The sequence below is a fragment of the Vidua macroura genome, chromosome 1, assembly GCF_024509145.1.
Source record: "Vidua macroura isolate BioBank_ID:100142 chromosome 1, ASM2450914v1, whole genome shotgun sequence".
In the NCBI taxonomy this organism is placed as follows: Eukaryota; Metazoa; Chordata; class Aves; order Passeriformes; family Viduidae; genus Vidua; species Vidua macroura.
The window spans coordinates 146,377,267-146,391,638 of record NC_071571.1 but is presented as its reverse complement, the minus strand read 5'-3'; the positions used below and the strand labels follow the sequence as shown (position 1 = coordinate 146,391,638).

Below are 14,372 nucleotides of genomic sequence, written 5' to 3'. Positions count from 1 at the left end.
ACCAGACTTCCAGGGTTCTACTTCCAAAGGCAGCAGTTTCTGACTCAGGTACAGAAGCTGACTTAGGAGGAGAGAAGCTGATATGTATTTAAACAGAAGCAAGCTTTTGTAGACTCGAGTTAACAACCTTATTATATAGCTGAGAAAAGGGAGGCTGAGAGTTTAACAGAGTTTCAGAGTTTGAGGAATTTCTGATTTCCGCTTCAGGCCATTTCAGAAGGGGCAATGACAACATGTTGTGGATTTCATGTGTTTGGGTCACAGTAACATGCCATAAAAGTGAAGTTTGTTAAATGAAATCACACACTTGGGGGAAGAGTGTTTTACAGAAAAGTCACAGAAAAAGCAGCTCAGGCCATGACAGTTTAACTCACCTCATGGCAGATGGCTACACACAGAACTGTGTACAAATAAAGAGTGATACTCTTTGCTCAGCAGGCCAGGGCCTCTTTTTTGGAATAAACGATTAGCTGCACTTTTGCCAAAGGGCTGCTCACTGGGAAACTCACCCAGCACTTCCAGCACCGACTGCACCCTTTGAACTTCACCAGAAATGTGCAAAGGCATTATTTCCCTCCTGCAATTACAGTTCATTCCTAGTGGTCATTTTAAGGTGTGAGCATAAGATTTTGCAACTCTGGTAAATAGACTTTATATCTACATAGAAGTATGTCCACAGGACTTTGCCAAGACCACCTGTGCCAGGACCCCGCTGTCGCCATCCTGGGCTCAGCCTTTCCCAAGGTGGCTGCTCGGTCCTTGGGCAAGCCCTTGCACACATTCCCTTCTCCTCGCTAAACTGGTGGAAGCCCGGCTAATCGGGGAAGCGGGACGCGGGTCTCCGCCGCTGGCTGCTCTCCAGCCTGCCCGGGTGTGCGATATCAGCGCTGAGCCTCCTGGGCTGCGCGGCCGGGGAGGAGGCGGCCCGGGCTTGCGGGTGCGTGTCGGGGCTGCCTGCTGATACCGGGGTTGCCTGCTGATACCCGGGCTCCCTGCTGGTACCCGGGCTCCCTGCTCGTACCCGGGCTCCCTGTTCGTACCCGGGCTCCCTGATGGTACCCGGGCTCCCTGCTCGTACCCGGGCTCCCTGCTCATACCCGGGCTCCCTGTCGGGCCGGGCACGGTGCCGCAGCCGCCGCAAACGCCCGCGGGCGGCGGGGCGAGCCCAGCGGCGGGCGGAGCCCGTGGCGGGCGGCAGCAGCACCGCCCGGCGGGCGGGGCAGGGGCTATAAATGCACCCCGCGACCGCGGGAGGCCAGCGGAGTGCGGGGCGGCAGCGGCGCGGATACAGCGGGAGCGCGGCAGGTAACGGAGCGCCATCCGTCCTTTCACTCACCCTTTCACCCACCCTTTCACCCACCCCCGCGGACCTCGCAGTCCTCTCGAGAGCGCATCCTTGCATCACCCTCCTCCTTTTTCTTAAAACGAAGTCCGTCTCCCCGTGGCTCCGAGCAGGTCTTTGCCGAGGGAGCGGGTGGCTTTCAGCGGCTTGGAGGGGCAGCGCACGGCGCGCCCCGAGCCGGACCCCGGCCCTTCCTGGGAGCGGGGGCGGCTGCGGGATGCTCCTGCCAAGGTCCGAGCTCCGGGGTAGCAGCGGGATGGGATGGGCTGGGTTGGAAAACAGCTGAGAAGCCAAGGCACATACTTTCTCTACGGAAGCTGACCACTGGTGATTGCATGTGTTTGCTCTCGCAGCTCTGTGCTGGGTTTGGAGCACCGGGCAGCACGGCCCGGTGTCCGGTCTGTTGTCTCAGTGGGGTTGTTGTCATCGTATGTGGCGACAGGCACAGATCGCCACCCGTGCTCCAGGCACTGCTGGGCTCAGAGCACTTGAGGGGAGTGTGTGCGGTGGAGGCGCAGCCACGCACTGGGCTTGATGAAATAAGGGATTTCACTTCTGCTAAGGAGGAGGTTTTGGTCAATGCTTTTCATCATGGCTCAGTTTTCCTATGAAACATTTGCAAGTTGGCATTGCTTGCTGCATAATCCACTATTTCACAAAGATCACAGTGCCCTGTTTAGCACCCCATCCTCACAACGGGACTGTAGATAGAAGTATTTCTCACCTACGTTATTATAATGATTTTCTTTCTCTGGTTTAAATAGGAGCTGTATTTTGAACCTAGAAAATGCAATTGTAATGACATAGAAGAGGTCAAAAACAACCTGAAGCTTTCTCTCCAGGTTCTCTGCATGATGTTTTGATTGTTTTGCTTTCTTCTGGCTTTTTATCAACTTTTTTGTGTGTGTATCCAAGTGTGTCAAAGATACACAAGTGCTGCAAAACTCACTGTTGAGGGCAAGCAATGGAAACAACCTGTAAAGAGGAGCTATCAAGTGCTTCAGGTAAACATCTGAGAAGCCTGCCTTGCTGTTTTTAGCCTTGGCTATTACAGGTATAATTTACGTCAAAACTTCAGCCAGTGGCATTAAGCAGTGCACTTTGAACTTGCCTCTGGGATCGTATTTGATGGTTGTTTTTTGTGTTTTGGTGTTTTGTTTGCTTTTTTTTTTTTTCTGAGGGGAGGCTTTTTTTGTTTTGGTTTGGTTTTGGTATTTTTGTTAGGCTTTTTTTTTGTGTGGATTTTTTCCCTGTTGTTTATTCTAATTTTATGGTCTTTTAACCAGAGTCTAATGTAGTTTGACATAGAATGACTGTGTTTTTATCACAGGTACTTGAGTAAACAGCAGGCAGCTAATGCTGTATGATGTTCCGTGCATAGCAGGAATTTAATGACTTTGGACAAAATGCTAAAGCTTGGAGTAGATGCAGCACAAACAGTGATTCTCAAAGGCTTGTACAGTTCCCAGGGTACTAATGTGTCCCAGGCCCTCAAAGAAGAGTAACTCATGAATGTGTTCAGGAGGAACTGGTGTGTGTTTTAATATGGAAAACACAGATGCAGTGAAAACAGGTTTTAATGTAGCAATGATGGACTCCTTAGGGTTTGGCTTTTAAACCTAATATTTTTCAGTACAAACTGATCAGGTGCCACAGTATAATGGTTTGAGGACCTGGAGGCCTCAGCTTCTGAGTCAGAGTTCCTTGCGCAGCAGAAAACTGAAGGAGTTTGATTTCAACTTTGAAAACTTTGAACAGAAATTTCTACAAGTACTGAACTGCGAGATCACAGAATGGTTTTTGTTGAAAGATTATCTATTTCAACTCCCCCGCCATGGACAAGAACACCTTCAACTAGACCAGGTTGCTCAAAGCCCCATCTAGCCTGGCCTTGAACACTTGCAGGGATGCAGCATCCACAGCTTCTCTGGGCAGCCTGTGCCAGTGCCTCAGCACCCTCACAGTGAAGAGTTTCTTCCCAATATGTAGCTAAAATGGACCTTCTTTCAGTTTAAAGCCATTCCCCCTCGTCCTGTCATTACACGCTCTTGTAAAAAGATGAACTCTTCCCCTGGGAATGGGCACTGCAAAGTGACTGACCTTGAACCAGACTGGGGAAGAAGGGTCTAGACAAACTAGGGTTTGCATTTGTTTCCTTAGAAAGAAGGGTTTGTGTACCTATTTCCTACATTCACTGGCCTCTTTACCAGGATGACAGCAAGACAGAGATGTCAAAGTGTCAGGTGTCCACAGAATTAGGCAACAGCCAAAGAAGTGTCACCTGCTGAGGGAGGGCTGGCACATGCACTGCCTGTGTTTGGGAACCAGCACCTGGGCTACAAGCTCTTGAGGTTTTCAGTTTGTGCCTTCCACAATGGATTTTTTTTATTCTTGCCAGAATGAAAGGAACGCTAAAACCAGGGCACACCATCTGGGTAGATTGTATGAATACTCAGTAAAACCAGCAGGATTTCCCTGTTGTCTTTCCTCCAGTGGGAGGTACTCTGCTCTGGATATTCCTTTTTGGACTATGACAATTACATGGGGAGATTACAGGGCACCTTTTGGAGCACTTTGGCAAGGGAACCTGATCCTTAGAGGTAGTTATAAGGCAATTAAGTCATTTGCTCTTGTAGTTCAGGTGAGATTAGCAGTGAAGTGTTGGGAGAAAAATTCTTTGATTCAGATTTTTAAGCCTAAGTGATTAATTTCTTTGACTGAAGTACAACATAAATCTTCTCATGACCAGCTTAAGAGATTTTGACAAACTTCTAGCTTCCCACAGAAAATACTGTTTTTTCACTTACCTCATTAGAGCACAAAACATAGAGTATATATGTAATGAGACATTTCCTGCTTTTATTGTCTCAAAATATACAAAGGGTAAAAGAGAAGATACAGAAGGGATGAAGCTGGCTTGAAGCTCTTCAGAATGAACATGAGCAAAAACTGCGAAACTCTCAAAAATAATACAAATTCTAATCGTGATGGATCAGCAATGTTTACATCATGTGCACAGCTGGAAGCTTAAGGCAGCAAAAGCCTGTTTGCTGTCAGGGAGAGCAGAGCCTGGGGAAGCAATGGCCTGGATCAGTTCAGTCACAGCAATACACAACACAAGTGACTCTCTCTAACTGCTCTGGTTTGATCACTTGGAAGGAAAACCTTCCAATATACAGGAAATGCAACTGCTTAGCATTAACAAGGATGAAATACTGGTTCTGGAGATGAAGTAAGACCTCCAGATCACTTTTTAGATCTAACTTTCAAGTTTAGTCACAGCACCTAGAAATACAGAAGTACAGAATACCCCAATTTTTCCTGTCACTCTTTTGCTAAAAAGACGGCTCTGACCCTGGCTTCAGTTTTAGGTGTGAATTTGAATGTTTACCTAAAGCAGGATGGTGCTGTCCCTGAAGCTGCCTCTGTGGAGAATTTCCCTGGACAGTTATGTGGGGGCTGATCTCCGGTTTCAGTAGCTCATCATAAAATCATAAAGGGCTTAGGTTGGAAGGGACCTTAAAAACCCTCTAGTTCCAACCTCTCTGCCATGGGCAGGGATGCCACCCACTAGATCAGATTGCTTAGGTCCAGGAGCAGCAGTTACCCCTCTGCCTTCTGTCAAAAGCTTTGTCCTAAAAGTTCCAAGTAAATTACTTGCTACTACTGGAAATTTAGAGGAAATATTCTGCAACTGTTTCAAAAACTGAGAGTAAGGCAAACCCATTTCCAGGTTCAGTGGTGTGTGTTCCTGTGGATGACTAAAATCTGGGTTAGATATCTTGGAAATCAATGGCTGTGAATATAATAGCTATTGAACTTGGTGTTTTTCTCAAATGGTGGTGGCTTTTTTTCCCCATCTGTGTCATTTCCAGAGTCCCGGGTGTCTTCAGTGAGGGACAGCCAGTGGGAGGTAATCCCTACTGTTAATTTCCTTTTGCTGTGGTTTTTAAGCAGCAGTAAGGAACCATTTAGAGCTTTTCCTGAATACGTGTCATGTATCATTGAGGTGTTATTATGACATAATTAAACCCAGTACTGAAAGTCCATGTGAATCAGTACCATTATTTGGCATTTAATCCAGAACAGAAAGTGTAGAGTATAGGAAAAAGTAAAGCCTGCAGTTGTCCAAGTGTCAGACTTAAATGTGCAAGCTCCTATGTTGGATGATGAGTTTAGTTTTACTTTTGTCTCAGGGCTGCTGCAGGTTCAGGCCTATTTTGTTTCCCAGCTGGCAAGAGAGTTTTGCCTTTGGATAATGCCCAGGAGTTTGTTGTCAGAGGGGGTGTTCTCCATGCAGAGGTGCTCTGTGGTGTGCTTGCTGATGCACAGCTGGACTGCCTGTGCTGAAGAAATTTTCCACAGCTGTATCTCTTTGTGCTAAGCAGGATGTGTGTCAGTTTTGCTGCTTTTATTTTGTGTGGCTGATCACATTTCCTATGTTTCTTTTGGGTTTGGGGCTGCTTCCTTTCAGTTAGGTGTCAAAATTTTAATATATCTTTTTCATCTGTCAAGTTTTTTCTCTTGGTAGCTGGAAGTTAGTCAATATGGATCTTCCTTTTCAAGATCTGTTTTTAGACTGGGTATTCACAACTTTTAGAAGCCCTCAACTGGCTGCTTCCTGCCTGACCTAAGTATAACTTCAAAAGTATAGCTTTTTCAGCTTGTTTTCTACCATGGATGTGTAGGGCCAGTCTGCTAGACCTGTACAGATGATACAGAAATTAGTGGAAACACCAAACATTTGGACTTAGTGCAGCATGAAAACCCAACTCGCTGCAAAACAAATATTTCCATTTGCTTTCAACCATTCCTTGGGTGTTCTCTGTGTGTGTGTGGTTTTTCTGTCCTTGCCATTTCACCACTCTTACAACCTGACTTTTCTTACAACCTGACTTTAAGAAATGCTGAATTTTAGAAAGCACAAATTAAGTAATAAGGATCTTAAACTCTAATGCCCTCATGAAGACTCTGTAAGTGGAGGCAATGTGACAAAAAAGTGGTAACATCTGGTAGTGTGTTTACTGGTAGGCATAATCTGCAATGGAAAAGTAATCAGCAAAGTAGGATGCAACTTTCAAAGGAACTTTTATTTGTGAACACAGCAAACAGACATCCAGATGGGAAATGCACTGTTAAAGGAATGAATGATTGCTCTTGCTGTGGGTTTTTGGGTCGCTTCCTTTAGGAAGCTCGTGTGCACCTTGTCAAACTCATGATGTCATTTTCCTGCTGCCATAGTTCTGGAGTGCTCTAAACCTGCTTTGCATGTACTGTAGCATATCCCTGATAAATTTTAAGATGTATTTTTATCTTTTGACAAAGCTGTGGTATTTTGGGCTATGGGACTAGCACTAGAAGCACTGCAGAATTTTATGATGACCTTTTATATTTTCTTTCCTAGAAGATTCAGTTTAAGAGCATCACATTTTTTCCCATGTGAAACACTATGAATTTTATGAAGTTTTACATAAAATCCCAATACTATATAAAAGCATTGTATAACTCCAACCCTTCTTGTGAACACAGCCTGGAAAGTGATAAGGAAGTTCTTTGCCTGTGATGGGCACTAATCTGGAGTGTAGATGGGTAAGGCTTTGAAATAAGTAGTCAGCTGAGGATGGTGAATTGCCTTTTGCCCACTTTGAAGGATTTTGAAAGGGCTTGTTTTCAGAAGCAAGGAGTATTCTGGTGCTGGATGTTGCCAATTTAGACGCTTCCTCACCAGTGCCACCTGTTGTGGTACAGGCTGTGTGCTCAGCCCTTGGGAAGATCATATTGAATATTTGGGTGTTGATGCTTTAGGCAGTGGAGGACTTTTGCCCAGATGTATTCCCACATAATTCAGCATGTGAAAATGCTTAAATTTGGGTAAATTTATAAAGGGACTTGCTTGGGAAGAACGAAAGATATGTCTTAACACAATGGCCATTTGTGCAAAGTTTGAGTTCAGATTAAGCTCTAGAAGGCTAAAGTTCATCCTAGAAAAGGGAACTGGCCATGCATGGGAACAGAATAATATCCATAAATTATACTTTTCTCCTCAACAAACAAGCAAAAACCCTCATGCACTCATCATGGAAAACTTCAGCCCAGACATTTTGGCAGGGGTTTGAAAGAGAACTTGTAATAGCAATGACAAAGCAATTTTAATAGGTGGTAGAATAAGTCATCTATGTAGTCAGAAGCTGCAACCTGTATAGTACAACCTCATGAATAAATGTAAAGTAAGAAACATCATCAACCTTAGCTGGGATGCTTTGTAACTTAAGTCCCCATCGTTGCAACATCAATGTGACAATGCAAAACATATAAAAAGAATCCACTATATTCTTGCAAGGGTGCAACCTAGAGAGGCAGACAACGTTCCTCATCTCTGAGCATACTGTGAGCCTCTCCCTTCTGGAATAATCTTGGTATGTTTTTTGCCTCTAACTTTGACAGAACCACCCACTTGTTGAAGCGGCTGCAGCTGGGCAGCAGCTATGAGCTACTAAAGCATGGCAGATTGAGAATAGGAGGGGGCAGGGAGCATGCCCTGACACTTGTGAGCTGCAGGAACAATAGCTTTTTTCTTGTCTGTTTAGACTGTAATCTTTGTGGCAGAAGCTGTGTCTTCCATATTATGAAATATCTAATCTGCCCCCTAATAACATCTTTATTTCCTCTGCCCCCAAAGCCTAGCCCAAAACCCCAGTGCAGAGCAGGTGTCAGGTCCTGTATCAGCACATCACCTTTAATCTTTGTTTCAGGCCCTGTGTGTGGTCAGTGGAAGGAGCAGTGGGATGGATGCAGAGGAGGGTGCTGGGGCAGTGGGAGGAGACAGGTTGGCTGGCAGGGTGGGTGTAAGGAAACAAAGCCTGGGAAAGCAGCTGATTGCTGTTCATCCTTTCCACCCTCCAGTGCTGCCACCCATGGCCTGGAGCCCTTTAAAGCTAAAGCACAACACTGGCACCAGTATGAATGGGAAAATCTGTCTTTTTAAAGGTCATCTAGTTTCTACCCTTCTTTCCAGGCCAGGTTGCTTAAAGCCCCATCCAGCCTGGCCTTGACCACTTCTCTGCATTATCATACAGAACCACTTGTCACAGTGGTATGACCTGAGGCAGTTTCAGGTAAACATGAATTTTTGAGGGTTTGTGATCTGTCCCTCATGGAGCTGTCATGTTATAATGCAGGTAGCATTAGGGATTGCCACAATAGGAAAAAGCCCTAAGGCATTGAAATCTTTCCATTTCCCTGCCAGCTAGGAAGAGAGAGCTGCTCATTATATTGGGAGGGGGTACACGGCAGGGGTGTCCAGCAAGGCAGTGATGGGGCCAGCTCACCAACCCTTCCCACAGCCAGCTCCTACTCCTGTGGAACATGGGAGGACCTCAAGCTTTCTAAGGAACGTTCTTCATGGCATCCCACAGACAGGGTTGTGCAAGCTGTATTGCAACGGTTTCTTGCTCAACATCTGTAGGGTAGGCAGAAGGGCTGCTTCCAGCTCCCTGTGTTTTGGTGTTGCTCTCCATGTGCAGCTGCCAGCGGGGTTCATGGATGGTGACCAGCCCCTGGTGTGAGGAACTGGCAGTTTCAGGGCTGTGTCTGATCCAGGAGTGACCACAGCTGAGCTCTGTCCATCAGGCACTGGGGCCAGTGGCACGAGTGGAGATGAGCCAGGGGAGGTGGGCTGGAGCTGAGCCTGGAGATCTCTTCTCTCACTGCAGGAGAGTGTCCCGGCTGCTGGCAAGTGGCGCTGGGGGAGATGCTGTGGCCCCCCAGCTGTGCCTTAGTGCTGGCTCAGCTGCTGGCTCTGTCCCTGCAGCTGTCTCCCTGTGGTTTCACCCGGCTGTTACTTGGCACAGGGCTCGAGTTCTTGGCTGAAAGGTTTTGGTTTCCTAATGAGATTGATTAGCACATAGCATAAGTGTAAAGTTAAAAATGGTTAAAACTTAAGGCTCTTCTTGGTTTTTTGGCTTGAAAAAATCACTGTTATGCTACATTATCCTCCTAACAACCTGCATGTTTTATTTTCTTTGATGCCAGCTCTCATTTTCAACTAGAGCCATCATGAAAACATGGTGGTCCGAGTAACTCATAAAGAGGAGTGAAAGAAAATAAAAGTAAAATGGTTAGAAAAAAGTAATGAAATTGAGTATCAGCAGTGTACTGTGCTTGAAGAGAGCTAGGTGATAGCAGCTTGCAGGAACACCTATGAACTGGAGACCACCAGGCAGCATAACTGTTTCAGTTTCCTGATAATATTTGGTTTAATGCTTTGATTTCTGACCTGGTCTCATTTGAAACTTCAGGCCATTTAAGGGTTCTGCTTTCAAACTTCGTTTCAGGTTATTAACTTTTAGTTGCAAATTGAGATAATGTGTAACCGGAGGCTAAGGAAGCCTGGAGAGTCCCAGGTAGTTGAGTGTCTTCAACTTTTGACACTTCCTGCTCAAATGTTTGTTCAGATCCTACTTAAATGTCAAAAGTCATTTGCCTTTTTTAAAGCGGATAAACTGCTGTAAAACCTCTTTCATAATTTATTGTGTGGAACGATGACAGAGAAAAGCAGTAACTGAGCACAAAGGACCTCGTGATACCAACGCCTGTAACAAAGAGTAGTTTAAACAGGGCAGAGTGGGGGAAGATGCTTATGCATGAACTGCTTGGATGCTTGCAAATGAATCATTTGGTTCACAAACAGGAAGATTAAATTTTGAACTTTGTTATAAAATACCTGAGATGTAAACTGCACTTAGAGATGCATTATGGCACATAACCACACATGGGTGCTATGAACCACCTTGTCTTGCTGTCCACTTGTCTCTGTTTAGTTTCTGCTTAGTGGAGACAAGTTGTTTTCCAAGATTGCCTCCAGTTTGCAGTAACCATGTTTATGTTAGGCCAGTCAGATAAGTTTACAGCATTTACTGCTAATGACTAGAAGAGGTCTAATTGGCCGTGGAAGGCTCAAAGGCTGTTTGAGCCTTGCAGTAACTTTCCTTCATTGTCAGGTGCCTGAGATGCTTGGTTGTTTTTTTGGTTTTTTTTGACATGGATATTTGCCAATTCCCTTTCAGGGCTTTGGAGATATTTTAGGCCTCTCCATCCTTGTTTCATCCTTGCATAATTGTTCTGGGAGCTGCTACAGGTGCACAAAACCTCCACCACCCCTGTCCTTCCTACCTTCTTTGGTGACAGTGCAGAGGACATTAGTAGCTTTCAAGGGATAAAGTGCAGAATGATGTGATTGGCTTGGAAACACCTTTCACCTGTGATCCAGGAGCACAAGTTTCACATGGCCCCTCTCTCTCCAAAGAGAACACCACCAGTTCTTGGGAGCTGGGCCCACAGCTGTTTCCCACTTTACCATTAGGTGCTCATGAGCATTTAATCTCACATGCAAAGTGAGTGCTGTCCCTCCTGCTTGCTCAGCCTGCAGAGATGAAAATGCCATCAAGATGCTCTGGTTACCCTTCCACACACCAGTACTCAAAAGGAGAATAATCTCTGCTGCCAGTGTTTAAACAAGCAATTTTGAGGAAATTGCCTTCTTTATGAAACTCTCAGGCAGGAGGCTTTTGTTGTTCTTTGTTTTCTGTGATAGCACATAAATAAAAAATGGTTGGGTGTGAGGGCAGAGAAATGCTGTAGAGCTGGTAGCAGTGCCCTCAAGCCCTTCCTGGATGTGAGGCCATTGTGTTTGATTATGCACCCCATGGCACAAGCTCTGACAGCCCTGCACGTGCCTTCAGAAATAGGAAGTTTGAAATGGGGGATCTTGGAACTTGTTTTGCTTCTGTGCTTGAAATTCAGTCACACATATGCTACCTAATGTTTGGTATTTATGACTGCAGCATTGCTGGGGTCTGAGGGTGGCCTGATGGGTGCCCTCTCAGCCTCTTTGCTGAGATTTCTGTTATGCAAAGCCAGACTGCACATTTATCCTGTACCTTCTGCTACCAAAACAAGTCTGCAGCAATGATTGTCCCTCCAGCAATGATAGAGAGGGAGAGGGGAAGTATTCTGAACTTTTAATATCAAAATAATCAGGCTCCTGATAGAAATTCCTGAGCTACTAGCCAATTGCTGCAGTGGTTTTGGAGCAGTGGGACTGGACTGGAAGGGGTGTATAGAAAAGCCTCTGAATGAAATTAGACAACACAGATTACTTTACCCTACCCTACACCTTCCTTGCTTCCTAAAATCTGATGCCTTTCCTACTACTTGGCAAAGGTAGATATGCCATCATTTTTAATGCATTTTGCCACTTCAGAAGTGTTTTAAGCATTTAGTTTTCTCTTAGATGTATAATTATTTTAAAAGAAGGTACCTGGGTACAGGGTGGTGGCTGGCCACTGGGTGGAAGTGGCTTGTCCTGGAGAGGAGAACTTGGGACCTGTCAACAGGCTGAATTGGCCAAGCAGAGTGAAAAAAAGTTGTTTTTCTCCAAGTTGGCAACTTTACACTACTGCTTCCAGATATAAATGAACTTTGTCTTTGGAAGGCATCTGTGAGGGAAGTGCTTTGAGATGTGTATAAAGGGATGCTTGTATGGTTATCTATTTAGGAGAGTTATGCAGATACATTAGCTTTGAGCTGCCCTGTCACATAACAGAGGGCAGCACAAAGCACCTATTTAGAAAGTCTAAAATTTGTACTGAACAAGGGTGGTACAAAGCCACTTCCCCATCTTTCTCCTTAGAAAATAAGATGTTTTTTACAGTGCTGTCAGATAGCAGGGCTTTGTTTGCCAGCTCTTGTGAACAAACAGCGTGTTGTTATCCCTCCTTGATGCAAGGTTGCCGCTTGGTAGGAATGTTTCAGGTATTCCTGATGCACAGAAGGAAAACCCAGAGCTTGGAAATGTCTGAGCTGAAAACACTGTGGCTCCAAGATACGGTATCTTTCCAAAAGTGAAAACTTGGTGAAGGTAGGGCTTTTGTTCAACAAACTTGGTGGCAGTCATGCAATCTGCTGGTCAGCACTTCCTAATGCCGGCTCTTTCGGAAACACAGAGCAACAACTTTGAACTATTATGAAAACAGGATTGTTTTTAAGGCTATAAAAAGCATGCATCTTGTTCTTTCTTGGCACAGCTTTTTCGCTCATTTGTAGTCAATGCTCTGAGTCCCTGAAAATCCAAAACTACCCCATGAAACATCTCTATTCCACAAACTGTGGCTTTGTTCCCTGAGCTACTTCTTACTGGAAAACTGCAGGGGCCTGGCTTCTTACTCTCCTCACCTTTGGGCAAACCATAGAAAAATCTCTTGCACTTCTAATCTCTATTGCAGAATTAGGTGCAATATTAAGGTATTTGTCTTAACAGAATTTGCTGAATTAAAAAAAATAAAAAAAGCTCTTAGCTGCAATTGCTTATGAATATTTCAACCTCCAAATATTGCAACAGCATTTCTTTTTCCTTTCTGCCATGCCCAGTGTCTCACTGTGTAGAATGGCAGACTACATAGATGACTGTAATCACAAAAGCATGTAAAGTTTGCTAAAATGCCACTTGCATATTTTCAAAATGTTGCAATTTTTTTTCCTGTTTATTCTTTATGATTAAAATTTGTAACAGACAAAATACAATGGAAAACCTGGAGAAAAGGGTGAGTCAAAGTCACTTGAGTCTCCTGACTATTAAAGTACCTCTGATGTCATCTTGTGAATTTGAAGTACAAAGCACTGGAAGTGGGGTTAGTTTTGGTTCTGTCTTCATGCCTCAACTGGTGGTGTAAAATATTAACAAAAAATTTCTCTAAACTTAAAATCCACAGGCTAATTTTTACCCAAAAATCTCCCGAATTGCATAGCTATCAATAAGAGCTCCTAAAATCCAAAGCTATTTGAATGTGAATGGACACACACATTTTTCCAGCATTAGCTCTTTTAGTCTTGCCTGTGTCCATTTGTAGCTTTCTGCAGCATCCAGCTGTCCTGCAAACTGTCACCAGAGCATCTTTGCCCAAGGACAACTGCATTGAGTTAACCCTTGGGGCAGAGTGAAAAATAATGCTGCTGCCACTGCCTGGATGCTCCTGTGGGCTTCACAGCCCTTCCTGAGCCATCAGGTCATTTATATAGACAGCATGATGGGCTTAAATCAGATTTAAGTCAGGAGATGGGGAATCATGCTTTAAAGAATCAATGTAAATTGTGTTCTGTAGTTCTATGCTTATTTTCAGAAAATAATTAAAATGTGTTCAGTTACACTTAATCAATAATTCCTAAATATGTTTCAGGCTTTTGACTTGCTTGAGTACACTTACTCATATGCTTTACTTAAGACCATTCTAAAATTTTCTTAAAAAGTAAATATTAAATTTGTTTTATAATTGTGTATATGGACAAAATTGGAAATTTATTAAAGATGCCCAAACCCCACATGATATGCATTTCTCCAGCAGACCAAAGGATATGTAATAAAAGGACTTTGACTTCTGTATATGCTGCTGCAGCAGTTCTAGGATCTCTTTTGAGAACTGTTCCTAGTCATTTGTTAGAGTGTCACAGGGAATAGCCCTCTGACTCTGGTACCTTATCCTTGTCAATGGAATGAGAGGTCTGGAATGAGAAGTCTGTCCCAGTCTGGACAAATGCAGAAGGTGCTCTGCACCTGAGCCATGACCTATGACTCTGTTTGCCTTGGCAATCACCTCTCCTGGAGTTTGCTGTGTCTGTCTTCCCAGTTAAGCCTCCTGCAGCTGAGGGCTGGACATCACAATGCCAGTCCTGTCCAAAAGCAGGATAGAGCAGTCTTGTTCCTTCCTTTGACAGTTCTGAAAAAAGCATTACTGCATGAACCTTGTTGCTGTCTGCTTAAAGGAGTATATGATTTTTATCTGTCCTGAAGAATGGAGCAAATCAATCTGAAAATAAAATGATGCTAATGTGTGTCCAGTTTGATTTTTCTCACTGTAAAAATCTGGGTGATAGTGAGGGAGCCTTGCATACACTGAAAAAAAAAAAAGGTTTTCAGAAGCAACGCTTCAAGCACATTTCAATAGGTAGTCATGCAGATTTGGCTATGTCTTCTTTC

General features: G+C 44.4%; 1 protein-coding gene across 2 annotated transcripts in view; it reads left to right on the top strand.

Annotated features, from left to right (window-relative positions):
- The first annotated feature begins 1,275 nt into the window (after positions 1–1,275).
- Positions 1,276–14,372, top strand: part of NDRG1 (N-myc downstream regulated 1) — a 39,592-nt gene continuing 26,495 nt past the window's right edge. Inside the window, exon 1 of one of the 2 annotated variants that reach the window (XM_053991767.1) lies at positions 1,276–1,305. The gene's annotated coding sequence lies outside the window, so the exon portion shown is untranslated. Of the gene's footprint in view, positions 1,306–2,327; positions 2,347–14,372 lie in introns of those variants that run through there. The other variant, XM_053991776.1, reaches the window with a different exon arrangement.